The sequence below is a fragment of the Panthera tigris genome, chromosome D1 (genome assembly GCF_018350195.1).
Source record: "Panthera tigris isolate Pti1 chromosome D1, P.tigris_Pti1_mat1.1, whole genome shotgun sequence".
NCBI lineage: Eukaryota > Metazoa > Chordata > Mammalia > Carnivora > Felidae > Panthera > Panthera tigris.
In genome coordinates this window covers 12,574,337-12,586,407 of record NC_056669.1, presented here as the reverse complement: position 1 = coordinate 12,586,407, position 12,071 = coordinate 12,574,337, and the positions used below count along the sequence as shown (strand labels likewise).

General features: G+C 36.8%; 1 non-coding gene across 1 annotated transcript; it reads left to right on the top strand.

Annotated features, from left to right (window-relative positions):
• The first annotated feature begins 240 nt into the window (after window positions 1-240).
• On the top strand, window positions 241-347 carry LOC122231551. Its single transcript, XR_006208821.1, has one exon. It is a non-coding gene; the product is annotated as a U6 spliceosomal RNA (small nuclear RNA).
• The last annotated feature ends 11,724 nt before the right edge of the window (window positions 348-12,071 follow it).

The following is a 12,071-nucleotide window of genomic DNA, read 5'->3' as shown; positions in this document are numbered from 1 at the left end:
CTGTGTCTCCCTCTCTCTCTGACCCTCCCCCGTTCATGCTCTGTCTCTCTCTGTCTCAAAAATAAATAAACGTTAAAAAAATTAAAAAAAAAAAACTATCTTCCAAAATTCTACAGCATTTTACTGAAGAGGGAAAATTTATAAATAGTTCAAGATATGGAAATAAGGATGACCTCCCTCCCTCCCTCTCTCAAAATAAGTAAACAAACAAACTTAAAAAAATTTAAAGGTGCAACTATAGTGCTCACTTTGGCAACACACAGACAAAAATTAGAATGACACAGAGAAGATTAGCATGGTCCCTGTGCAAGGATGACACTCAAATTCATGAAGCGTTCCACATATGGGGCAGTTCCCCAGTGAACTGACACCTTTTGTGCATTAGCACAGAAATTGGGGTTTGGAGAGGTCGCTCTGGAAGCCCAATCCAAGTTTAAAAGAAATAACAAAAGTAAAAGTACAACTATAATATAAAAGAAGAAACTGTCCACATAGTGGTAGGGGGTAGGAAGTGCTGGTAAATACTACTGGTTATATTCCCCCTATTAATAAACATTACTTACTATTCTATTTATTCATGCCTTCCTTTATGTCCTTTAACACTTCATAGTGTTGTCCATAAGAATCTTTTATATCTGGTGTTAATTTTATATGTTAGTGCAAATAGAATTGCTACTGATAAATTTTCAATTGGTCATTATTACTGCCTAGGAATACGATTGATTTTATATGTGGATTAATTTCCTAGGGTTGCCATAACACAGTACCACAAACTGTGTGGCTAAAACAACCTAAATTTATTCTTTCATAGTTTTGGAAGCTGGGAGCATGAAATCTAGGTGTCAGAAGCACCACATTCCCTCTGCAGACTTCACGGAAGACTCCTCCTTGCCTCTCTCAGCTTCTAGTGACCCCAAGCATTCCTTGGCTTGTGGTAACATAACTCGAATCTCTACTTCAGACTTGACAGGATCTCCTTCTCTGTCTTTTCTTTTTTGAAGATCTCACTCAGTGAATTTGGGGCCTCCCCTAAATTGAGAATGATCTCATCTTTACATCCTTAATGAATTATATTTGCCAAGACTCTATTTCTAAATAAGGTCACCATATGAGGTTCCGGGTGGATGTGAATTTGGGGGAGACAATATTCAACTCACTTATAATCTTGTATCAAATAATTTAATCAATCTTCTTATTATTTCTAATAATTTGTGGATTCTCTATATAGAGTTCTGTGTTTTAATGAAACAGGCAATTTTCTCATTTCCTGTCTTATCTGTCATTGTTTTTTTTTTTTTTTTCTTCCTTTTTAGGTCTTCCTACCTTTGCTACAACTCCAGGGAAATATTAAGTAAAAGTTGTGATGACAAACAATTTTAATTTATTGCTATTATAAATCCTTGTAAAATTTTACAGGTAAGTGTAACGCATTGGATGTAGGGCTTTAATAAATACTCTTTATTATACTAGTCAAGTTTCGACTTCTAGTTTTCTGAGAGGTCGTTTTTACGTTGTTTTGTTTTTTAATTATAAATGAGTGCTGCATTTTATTGATGCTTTTTAAGCATCAATTGAAATGACCACATTTCCTCCATCTAAATGTGAATGTGATGGTCAGGGAGGACAAACTGTTTCTCTATTGTCTCATATTTAGTAACTAGAGTCCTGTGAATTACACTCACAAAAGACAGAAGAACATGAGGAAAAGGTTTATATATGTGTATATGGGAACCAACAAAAAGTAGCAGTCTTCTCAAATGTTTAAAGTTAGAGGATTATCTTTCTAATTTATTAGAGAAAGGGGAGGAGGGAGAGCAGACTCTTTGGGAAGAACAAAAAGGTTTCTTTAGAAAAGACCATTTGTTTTTGAGGAGAACAAATAGGATAGAAGAAAGTTTGTGATAATGTTGGTTTATGCAGGTGCTCTTTGTCCTTTTCATGGCCATTAAAATTCCCTAGAGGGACATTTGTGGTAGCCTCATTTCCCAGAAGTTGCTGCCTTTAGTCAGATAAGGGATGCTCCAAGAAGGTTTCTGTCTGCATCTATCAAATCTCAAATGTCTTCAGCTTAAAATCACCTCCATGTGAACCCTGAGATTCTGAGTGGGTCCCTCCTCGGAAAATACAATGGATGTCCATCATTGTCTTCCTGGGACAAAACTAAACCATCATGGTTTTCTTCTCCTATATATTAACAGAATTCACTTGGATAGTAATCTATTTAAGATTATTCAGCTTTGGGGCACATGGAATACTATGTGGCAATAAGAAAGAATGAAATATGGCCTTTTGTAGCAACGTGGATGGAACTGGAGAGTGTGATGCTAAGTGAAATAAGTCATATAGAGAAAGACAGATACCATATGTTTTCACTCTTATGTGGATCCTGAGAAACTTAACAGAAGACCATGGGGGAGGGGAAGGAAAAAAAAAAAGAGGTTAGAGTGGGAGGGAGCCAAAACATAAGAGACTGTTAAAAACTGAGAACAAACTGAGGGTTGATGGGGGGTGGGAGGGAGGAGAGGGTGGGTGATGGGTATTGAGGAGGGCACCCGTTGGAATGAGCACTGGGTGTTGTATGGAAACCAATTTGACAATAAATTTCATATTTAAAAAAAATTTAAAAAAACATTTAACAGGGGCGCCTGGGTGGCTCAGTTGGTTAGGCAGCCGACTTCGGCTCAGGTCATGATCTCGCGGTCCGTGAGTTCGAGCCCCGCGTCGGGCTCTGTGCTGACAGCTCAGAGCCTAGAGCCTGTTTCAGATTCTGTGTCTCCCTCTCTCTGACCCTCCCCTGTTCATGCTCTGTCTCTCCCTGTCTCAAAAATAAATAAAACGTTAAAAAAAAAATTAAAAAAAAAACATTTAACAAAATTTTAAAAAGATAATTCAGCTTTGTCCCTTGGTGAAATTAATTTTTTCTTTCTTTACTTTCCTCAGAAAATAGTTTGAGGAATTTTCAGCCTTTTCTCTATTTCTGAATAATTTTTATAACAGATAAAATCAGGTAAAAATCAGGTAAAATTTGTGCCTTGTGGTACAGGTTGGGGAGGGATTTTTTTTAATTGTGAATTCATGTTCTTTAATAATTACATTTTTAAATTTTTCATCATCTTAAATTTTAAGACACTTTTAGATTTATAGAAAAAAGAGGGAGATAGTACAAAGTTCCCAAATACTTTGCACTTTTCTATTAACATCATCATTTATATAAATATATGTGGTATATATTACTATTATAACACCTATTCTATGGTATATTGTTATAATGAGCCAATATTGATATGCTATCATTAACTAAAACTGTACTTATTCATATTTCTTTAGTTTTAATCTAATGTCTTTTTTGTGTGTCCAAGATCCCATGTGACATGTAGCTGATATGTCTTTTTAAACTCCATTTGGCTTTAATAGTTTTTCATACTTCACTTGTTTTTAATGACTTAGTTTTGAGGAATATTGATTAGGTATTTTACATAAAATGTTCATCAGTGGGGATTTATCTGGTATTTTTCTCACGGTTAGATTGAATTTATGGGTTTTAGAGAAGAAGACTACAGCGGTGAAGTGTCCTTTGTATCACCGCATATCAAGGATGCATATGATTTGTCACTATTGATGTTGACCTTGATCACCTGTCTGAGGTTATGTTTGTCATGTTTCTCTACTGTTTAAGTTAGTCTCCCCCTACTCCCATGCTGTAGTCTTTGGAAGGAAGGCACTGTGCACAGAATAGTTACCTTTTTTGAGTTTAGATTTTCTCCCATCAGTTTTATTGTCATATAGTTTGAAAATAGTTCTTAGGTCAAGCTTTGCAAATATATTGATATAGTCATAATATCAAAAGTCTTTGTATCAGCTGTAGTATACCTTTTTTTATTCTCTAAATGAATTATCTGTATATTTATCCTTTCTCTTTGATCAAACTTATTGGAAAGTTGCTCACTTTTTAGTTTTGTTCTAAGAATTAGTTTTTATTAGCTGTTGATTATTGTTTCTTTGTTTTATTTCCTATTAAGATCTGTTCTTCTACTTATAATTTCCCTATTTTTTCAGGTTTACTGTGTTATTTCTTTTCTATTCCTGACATTGACATCTAGCTCATTTAGTCTTAATTCTTACTAGTATGTAATATCTATGTTTACATTTGCATATTTCCACCAGTGTAAGTTGATGGCATGCTACACCATTAGATAAAAGTAATTTCATTTTTATTCACTCAAAATTCCGTGATTTCATTGTAACTTACATTTAAATAATGAATGTTGCTGAGGTTTTCCTTATGACCCAGTATGTGTTCTACTTGTGATTTTCCTATGTACTTGAATGTAATGTGGCATCTCAGTTTGTTTACTTGGTTTTACCCTACCTTTCTGGCATTCTTATGGATATTGGCATGTTTATTTCTTTGTCTATATCTTTTAACTTGTCTTTCATATTCATTAAACTCTTTGCTATTTGATGATTTCTGGGGGAGTCCCTCAACCTGATCTTTCAGTTTACTAATTGGGCTTTTATCTGCATTCTGTTCTTGCACCAGACTATTACTTTCAAGTATTATTTATTTCAGACTGAGAATCTTTAACTGGTTCTTTTTTTATGACTGCTTGTTTCTGCTTTACAGTGAGATAATAAGTATCTCCCCTTTTCCCTCTCTAATGATGTGATAAACCTAATTCTTGTTTATCTTTTTTTCCCTTTCTTATGTAATGGTTGTGTCTTCAGATGTCTCATTTTTCCTGTGATGTCACATTTCTTGGAGATTATCTGTTACTATCGACAGTAATATCTCCCTAGGAGAATAAGCCAAATTCTAAGCTGTAGCTTGTGCCCTTGGTGTGGCGAGTTTACAGAGATTCTTAGAAGGGTTCTTTAGGGCTAAGAGCCTATTTTGATATATCCTTCCCAATTTCCCGTCTGTCCCACAGACATAATGTGACAGTGATCTCAAGTGACATTGCTGTACCTCCACCCAAGCACAGTTTTTCCCAAGATCTCTCATCTTCTTGTGATCTAATCCTCTAAACCACAGCTTCTCAACCAAAAATGGTATTTGGAAATCTGTGAAGGAAATTTAGGGGTTTCTGTAATGACACCATGTTGCTAAAGCATTTAGGGCAAAGGGTTGGGAATACTAAACACGCTATACGCGTGAAGAAGTGCCACACAATAAAGTACTGTCCCAAATAAAACGATAATAGCATTCCCATGTGTGGCAGTAGGGGAGGAGTTAAAGTCTAGGACTAACTGATTCATTTGCCCATGTAGGTTTCTCCTCTCTACCCTCAGGTTTCTCTAGTGGTGGCTGATGGTATTGTACTACAAGTTAGGTAGTGAAAAATGTTGCTGCTTCTCCTCTGGAGTCGCAAGATAGCAATCAATGTTTAACCAGGGCATTAGAAGGAAATTCAAAGGATGCAGAATGCTTGCCTCAATCTTTTCCCTGTTGATGGCTACCAGCTTTCTCCTGTCCTGGCTTGGCTTCCTCTTCCTAAACCCTAACCTCCATCAGGTACATCAGAAGGCAATTATCTTGGACTTCCTAGGAATTTCTTAGAGCTTTTACTATTACCTGAAATGTACCATCTTGTCACTTCTGGGGTATACCCAGTGTTGGGTCAAATGAAGGAACCAGCATCTTGTTAGTATTCCATCTTTCTGCCTTACTCTAGGCACACTGATTCCTAACAACATGTGAACAAAAAAGGCCATTGGGTAGCTAATTTGGAAAATTTAGAGCAACAAAAGTAGATGTACCACCCACTCCCCAGAAAATAAGATATACCAAGACATGTTATTAAAAAAAAAAAAAGCAGTGTAGCTTTTATAGATGAAAAACATACCAAGCAAGATGAAGAGCCCTGAACTATACCATGTACAGATGGCAACTTGAAATGATGAAAGTGGTGGCACCGATCTGTGTGGACATGTTCAATTATTTGCTACATTTGTTTGGTAGATGATAGGGGGAAAATGAAACATTTCATAGAGAAATATATTACTTCTACCATTTAAGACAGTTTATAAATTTTTTAATTTGAAATAATTTTATAAGTATAGAAAGTTTCTAACATAGAGAGTTCTTATATAGGCCTCAGCCAACTTTACATAATAACAACTTGTATAATTTTTTTAAATTTTTCTAATGTTTATTTTTGAGAGAGAGAGAGCAAGAGAGCACAGTGAGGGAGGGACAGAGAGAGAGAGAGAGAGAGAGAGAGACAGAATCCAAAGTAGGCTCTAAGTTCTGAGCTGTGAGCACAGAGCCTGTCGCAGGGCTCAAACTCACGAACTGTGAGACCATGACCTGAGCCGAAGTCAGACACTTAAACGACTGAGCCACCCAGGCACCCCACATCTTGTAGAATTAATGTGCAATGTACAAAACCAAGAAATTAACATTGGTACTTTAGTGACTATTACCTAAAGTGCAGACTTTATTTGAATTTCACCATTTTTTCCACTAATGTCCTTTTTCTGTTCCAGAACCCAAGACAGTATCCCACATTAAATTTAGTAATCATCTCTGTAGTCTCTTCCAATCTCTGAAAGTTGCTTAGTCCTGCCGTGTTTTTCAGGATCATGTTTTTTTTTAAATTCAAGTATAGTTGACATATACTGTTATATTAGTTTCAGATGTACAACATGGTGATTCAATAATTCTGTACATCACGCAAAGCTCACCATAATAGGTGTAGTTCCCATACGTTATTATTACAGTGTTATTGCCTATATTCTGTGTCCTGTACTTTCCATCTCTGACTTATATACTTCACACCTATAAGTGTGTACTTCTTCATCTCCTTTGCATATTTCACCTGTCTTCCCCTTTCCCTCTGGCAAACACCAGCTTGCTCTCCATATTTATGAGTCTGTTTCTCTTTTTGGTTGGTCTGGTTGGTTGGTTGGTTGGTTGGGTTTTTAGACTCCACATATAAGTAAAATCCTAACACTTTGTCTTTCTGACTTATTTCACTTCATGTAGTACCTCTATGTTCATCCATATTGATGCAAATGGCAAGAACTCATTCGTTTTATGGCTGAGTAATATTCCTCTGTGTGTTTGTGTGTGTGTGTGTGTGGTGTGTGTGTGTGTATGTCCATCCATCCCATGTTCTTTATACATTCATCTCTTAATGGACACTTTGGATGCTTCCTTATCTTGGCTATTATAAAGATTCAATAAACATAGAGTTGCCTATCTCTTTTTGAAATAGTGTTTTTATTTTATTTTCTTTGGTTATTTACCTAGTAGTGGAATTACCAGATCATATGGTATTTCTGTTTTTAATTTTTTGAGGAGCCTCCATACTCTTTTACACAGAGATTATACCAATCACCTTCCCACTAACAGTACACATGTGTTTCCTTTTCTCCACATCCTCTCCAACATTTGTTATTCCTTGTCTTTTTGATACAACCATTCCCACTGCTATGAGGTGATATTTCATTGTATTTTGTTTTGCATTTCCCTGATGATTAGTAACGTGGGGCATGGGTTTGGCTTTTGGCTTTGTCCAGCAAAACTGAGGACAGCATAAAGGATTACTCAAGACTCCATTCAAGTCAAGAGAGGTGAGAGGAAGGCTGAGGGAAGTCTCTCAGAGCTGCTCTCAAGCTCCCATATTTATTAGGCATACATTAAAGGGAAAACATTGGACAATATGTCAGTGGCGATATGCCAGTAAGAACATACAGAAAGCATGAAAAAAAAAAAAAAAGAAAAACAAGGTGTTCCCAAGATTACAAAAGAGCAGATGCTGAAAGCAGGGTGGAGGACAAGATAAGATATTCCATAGATAACATGGTTTAAGGAATTAATGAGCACAGGCAGGACCCAACCCCTAAATATGCATTAATGAGATACCGGTCAGCTGTTTTCAGAAGGTTCAGAAAGCAGTGTAATAGGTTCCCTGTAATCTTCTTAACCAGGACATAACTATTTGATTTCCCACAGTTGAGCATGTTTTCATGTTCCTGTTGGCCATCTGTATGTCATCTTTGGAAAAATGTCTATTTAGGTCCTATGCCCATTTTTTTATATTTTTAATTTTTTACAATTTTTTGGCATTGAGCTATATAAGTTCCTTATATATTTTAGATATTAATCCCTTATCAGATACATCATTTGCAAATAACTCCTCCAATCCAGTAGGTTACGTTTTCATTTTGTTATTTTATTTCCTTTGCTGTGCAAAAGCTTTTTATTTTGATGTAGTAACAATAGTTTATTTGGGCTTTTGTTTTCCAGCCTGGGGAGATATATCTATAAATATGTTGTGAAGGCTAGTGTCCAAGAGGTTACTGCCCGTGTTTACTTTTAAGAGTTTCATGGCTCTATGCCTCGCATTTAAGTCTTTAATCCATTTTAAGTTTATTTTTTCATAGAGTGTAAGAAAGTTGTCCAGTTTAATTCTTTTGCATATAGCTGTCCATGCAGCTACACTTGTTGAAGAGATAGTTATTTCCCTATTGCATATTCTTGCCTCCATTGTCATAGATTAATTGACCATATAAGTATGGGCTCATTACTGGGCTCTTTATCTGTTCTGTTGATCTATGTATCTATTGTGCCAGTACCATACTGTTTTGATTACTTTAGCTTTGGAGTATATCATGAAATCTGGGATTGTGATACTTGCAGCTTTATTCCTCCTCTCCAGATTGTTTGGCTATTCAGGATCTTTTGGTTCCATATAAATTCTAGGATTCTTTACTTTCATGTTTAGAAAAATACTACTGGTATTTTATAAGGATTGCATTGAATCAGTAGATTGCTTTTAGTTGCATAGATGTTTTAATAATATCAGTTCTTCTGATCCATGAGCATGGAATATTTTTCCACTTGTATCATCTTCCATTTCTTTCATCAATGTTCTCTAGTTTTCAGAGTAAACATCTTGGTTAAATTTACTCCTAGGAATTTACCCAAGGGATACAGGAGTACTGATGTATAGGGGCACTTGTACCCCAATGTTTATAGCAGCACTCTCAACAATAGCCAAATTGTGGAAAGAGCCTAAATGTCCATCAACTGATGAATGGATAAAGAAATTGTGGGTTTTTTTTTTTTTTTACAAAACTATTGTAGTTTATTTTTTTTAATATATGAAATTTATTGTCAAATTGGTTTCCATATAACACCCAGTGCTCATCCCAAAAGGTGCCCTCCTCAATACCCATCACCCACCCTGCCCTCCCTCCCACCCCCCCACCAACCCTCAGTTTGTTCTCAGTTTTTAACAGTCTCTTATGCTTTGGCTCTCTCCCACTCTAACCTCTTTTTTTTTTTTTCCCTTCCCCTCCCCCGTGGGTTTCTGTTAAGTTTCTCAGGATCCACATAAGAGTGAAAACATATGGTATCTGTCTTTCTCTGTATGGCTTATTTCATTTAGCATCACACTCTCCAGTTCCATCCACGTTGCTACAAAAGGCCATATTTCATTTTTTCTCATTGCCACGTAGTATTCCATCGTGTATATAAACCACAATTTCTTTATCCATTCATCAGTTGATGGACATTTAGGCTCTTTCCATAATTTGGCTATTGTTGAGAGTGCTGCTATAAACATTGGGGTACAAGTGCCCCTATGCATCAGTACTCCTGTATCCCTTGGATAAATTCCTAGCAGTGCTATTGCTGGGTCATAGGGTAGGTCTATTTTTAATTTCCTGAGGAACCTCCACACTGCTTTCCAGAGCGGCTGCACCAATTTGCATTCCCACCAACAGTGCAAGAGGGTTCCCGTTTCTCCACATCCTCTCCAGCATCTATAGTCTCCTGATTTGTTCATTTTGGCCACTCTGACTGGCGTGAGGTGATATCTGAGTGTGGTTTTGATTTGTATTTCCCTGATAAGGAGCGACGTTGAACATCTTTTCATGTGCCTGTTGGCCATCCGGATGTCTTCTTTAGAGAAGTGTCTATTCATGTTTTCTGCCCATTTCTTCACTGGGTTATTTGTTTTTCAGGTGTGGAGTTTGGTGAGCTCTTTATAGATTCTGGATACTAGCCCTTTGTCCGATATGTCATTTGCAAATATCTTTTCCCATTCTGTTGGTTGCCTTTTAGTTTTGTTGGTTGTTTCCTTTGCTGTGCAGAAGCTTTTTATCTTCATAAGGTCCCAGTAGTTCATTTTTGCTTTTAGTTCCCTTGCCTTTGGGGATGTGTCAAGTAAGAAATTGCTACGGCTGAGGTCAGAGAGGTCTTTTCCTGCTTTCTCCTCTAGGGTTTTGATGGTTTCCTGTCTCACATTCAGGTCCTTTATCCATTTTGAGTTTATTTTTGTGAATGGTGTGAGAAAGTGGTCTAGTTTCAACCTTCTGCATGTTGCTGTCCAGTTCTCCCAGCACCATTTGTTAAAGAGACTGTCTTTTTTCCATTGGATGTTCTTTCCTGCTTTGTCAAAGATGAGTTGGCCATATGTTTGTGGGTCTATTTCTGGGGTTTCTATTCTATTCCATTGGTCTATGTGTCTGTTTTTGTGCCAATACCATGCTGTCTTGATGATGACAGCTTTGTAGTAGAGGCTAAAGTCTGGGATTGTGGTGCCTCCTGCTTTGGTCTTCTTCTTCAAAATTACTTTGGCTATTTGGGGCCTTTTGTGGTTCCATATGAATTTTAGGATGGCTTGTTCTAGTTTAGAGAAGAATGCCGGTGCAATTTTGATTGGGATTGCATTGAATGTGTAGATAGCTTTGGGTAGTATTGACATTTTGACAATATTTATTCTTCCAATCCATGAGCAGGGAATGTCTTTCCATTTCTTTATATCTTCTTCAATTACCTTCATAAGCTTTCTATAGTTTTCAGCATACAGATCTTTTACATCTTTGGTTAGATTTATTCCTAGGTATTTTATGCTTCTTGGTGCAATTGTGAATGGGATCAGTTTCTTTATTTGTCTTTCTGTTGCTTCATTGTTAGTGTATAAGAATGCAACTGATTTCTGTACATTGATTTTGTATCCTGCAACTTTGCTGAATTCATGTATCAGTTCTAGCAGACTTATGGTGGAGTCTATCGGATTTTCCATGTATAATATCATGTCATCTGCAAAAAGCGAAAGCTTGACTTCATCTTTGCCAATTTTGATGCCTTTGATTTCCTTTTGTTGTCTGATTGCTGATGCTAGAACTTCCAGCACTATGTTAAACAACAGCGGTGAGAGTGGGCATCCCTGTCGTGTTCCTGATCTCAGGGAAAAAGCTCTCAGTTTTTCCCCATTGAGGATGATGTTAGCTGTGGGCTTTTCATAAATGGATTTTATGATCTTTAAGTATGTTCCTTCTATCCCAACTTTCTCAAGGGTTTTTATTAAGAAACGGTGCTGGATTTTGTCAAAGGCCTTTTCTGCATCGATTGACAGGATCATATGGTTCTTCTCTTTTTTTTTTTGTTAATGTGATGTATCATGTTGATCGATTTGCGAATGTTGAACCAGCCCTGCATCCCAGGAATGAATCCCACTTGATCATGGTGAATAATTCTTTTTATATGCCGTTGAATTCGATTTGCTAGTATCTTATTGAGAATTTTTGCATCCATATTCATTAGGGATATTGGCCTGTAGTTCTCTTTTTTACTGGGTCTCTGTCTGGTTTAGGAATCAAAGTAATACTGGCTTCATAGAATGAGTCTGGAAGTTTTCCTTCCCTTTCTATTTCTTGGAATAGCTTGAGAAGGATAGGTATTATCTCTGCTTTAAACGTCTGGTAGAACTCCCCTGGGAAGCCATCTGGTCCTGGACTCTTATTTGTTGGGAGATTTTTGATAACCGATTCAACTTCTTCGCTGGTTATGGGTCTGTTCAAGCTTTCTATTTCCTCCTGATTGAGTTTTGGAAGAGTGTGGGTGTTTAGGAATTTGTCCATTTCTTCCAGGTTGTCCAATTTGTTGGCATATAATTTTTCATAGTATTTCCTGATAATTGTTTGTATCTCTGAGGGATTGGTTGTAATAATTCCATTTTCATTCATGATTTTTTCTATTTGGGTCATCTCCCATCTCAGCCCAACTGGCTGCAATGACCCACTTCACCTGCTGTGGTGTACAGGGCATGGGTTGTTCG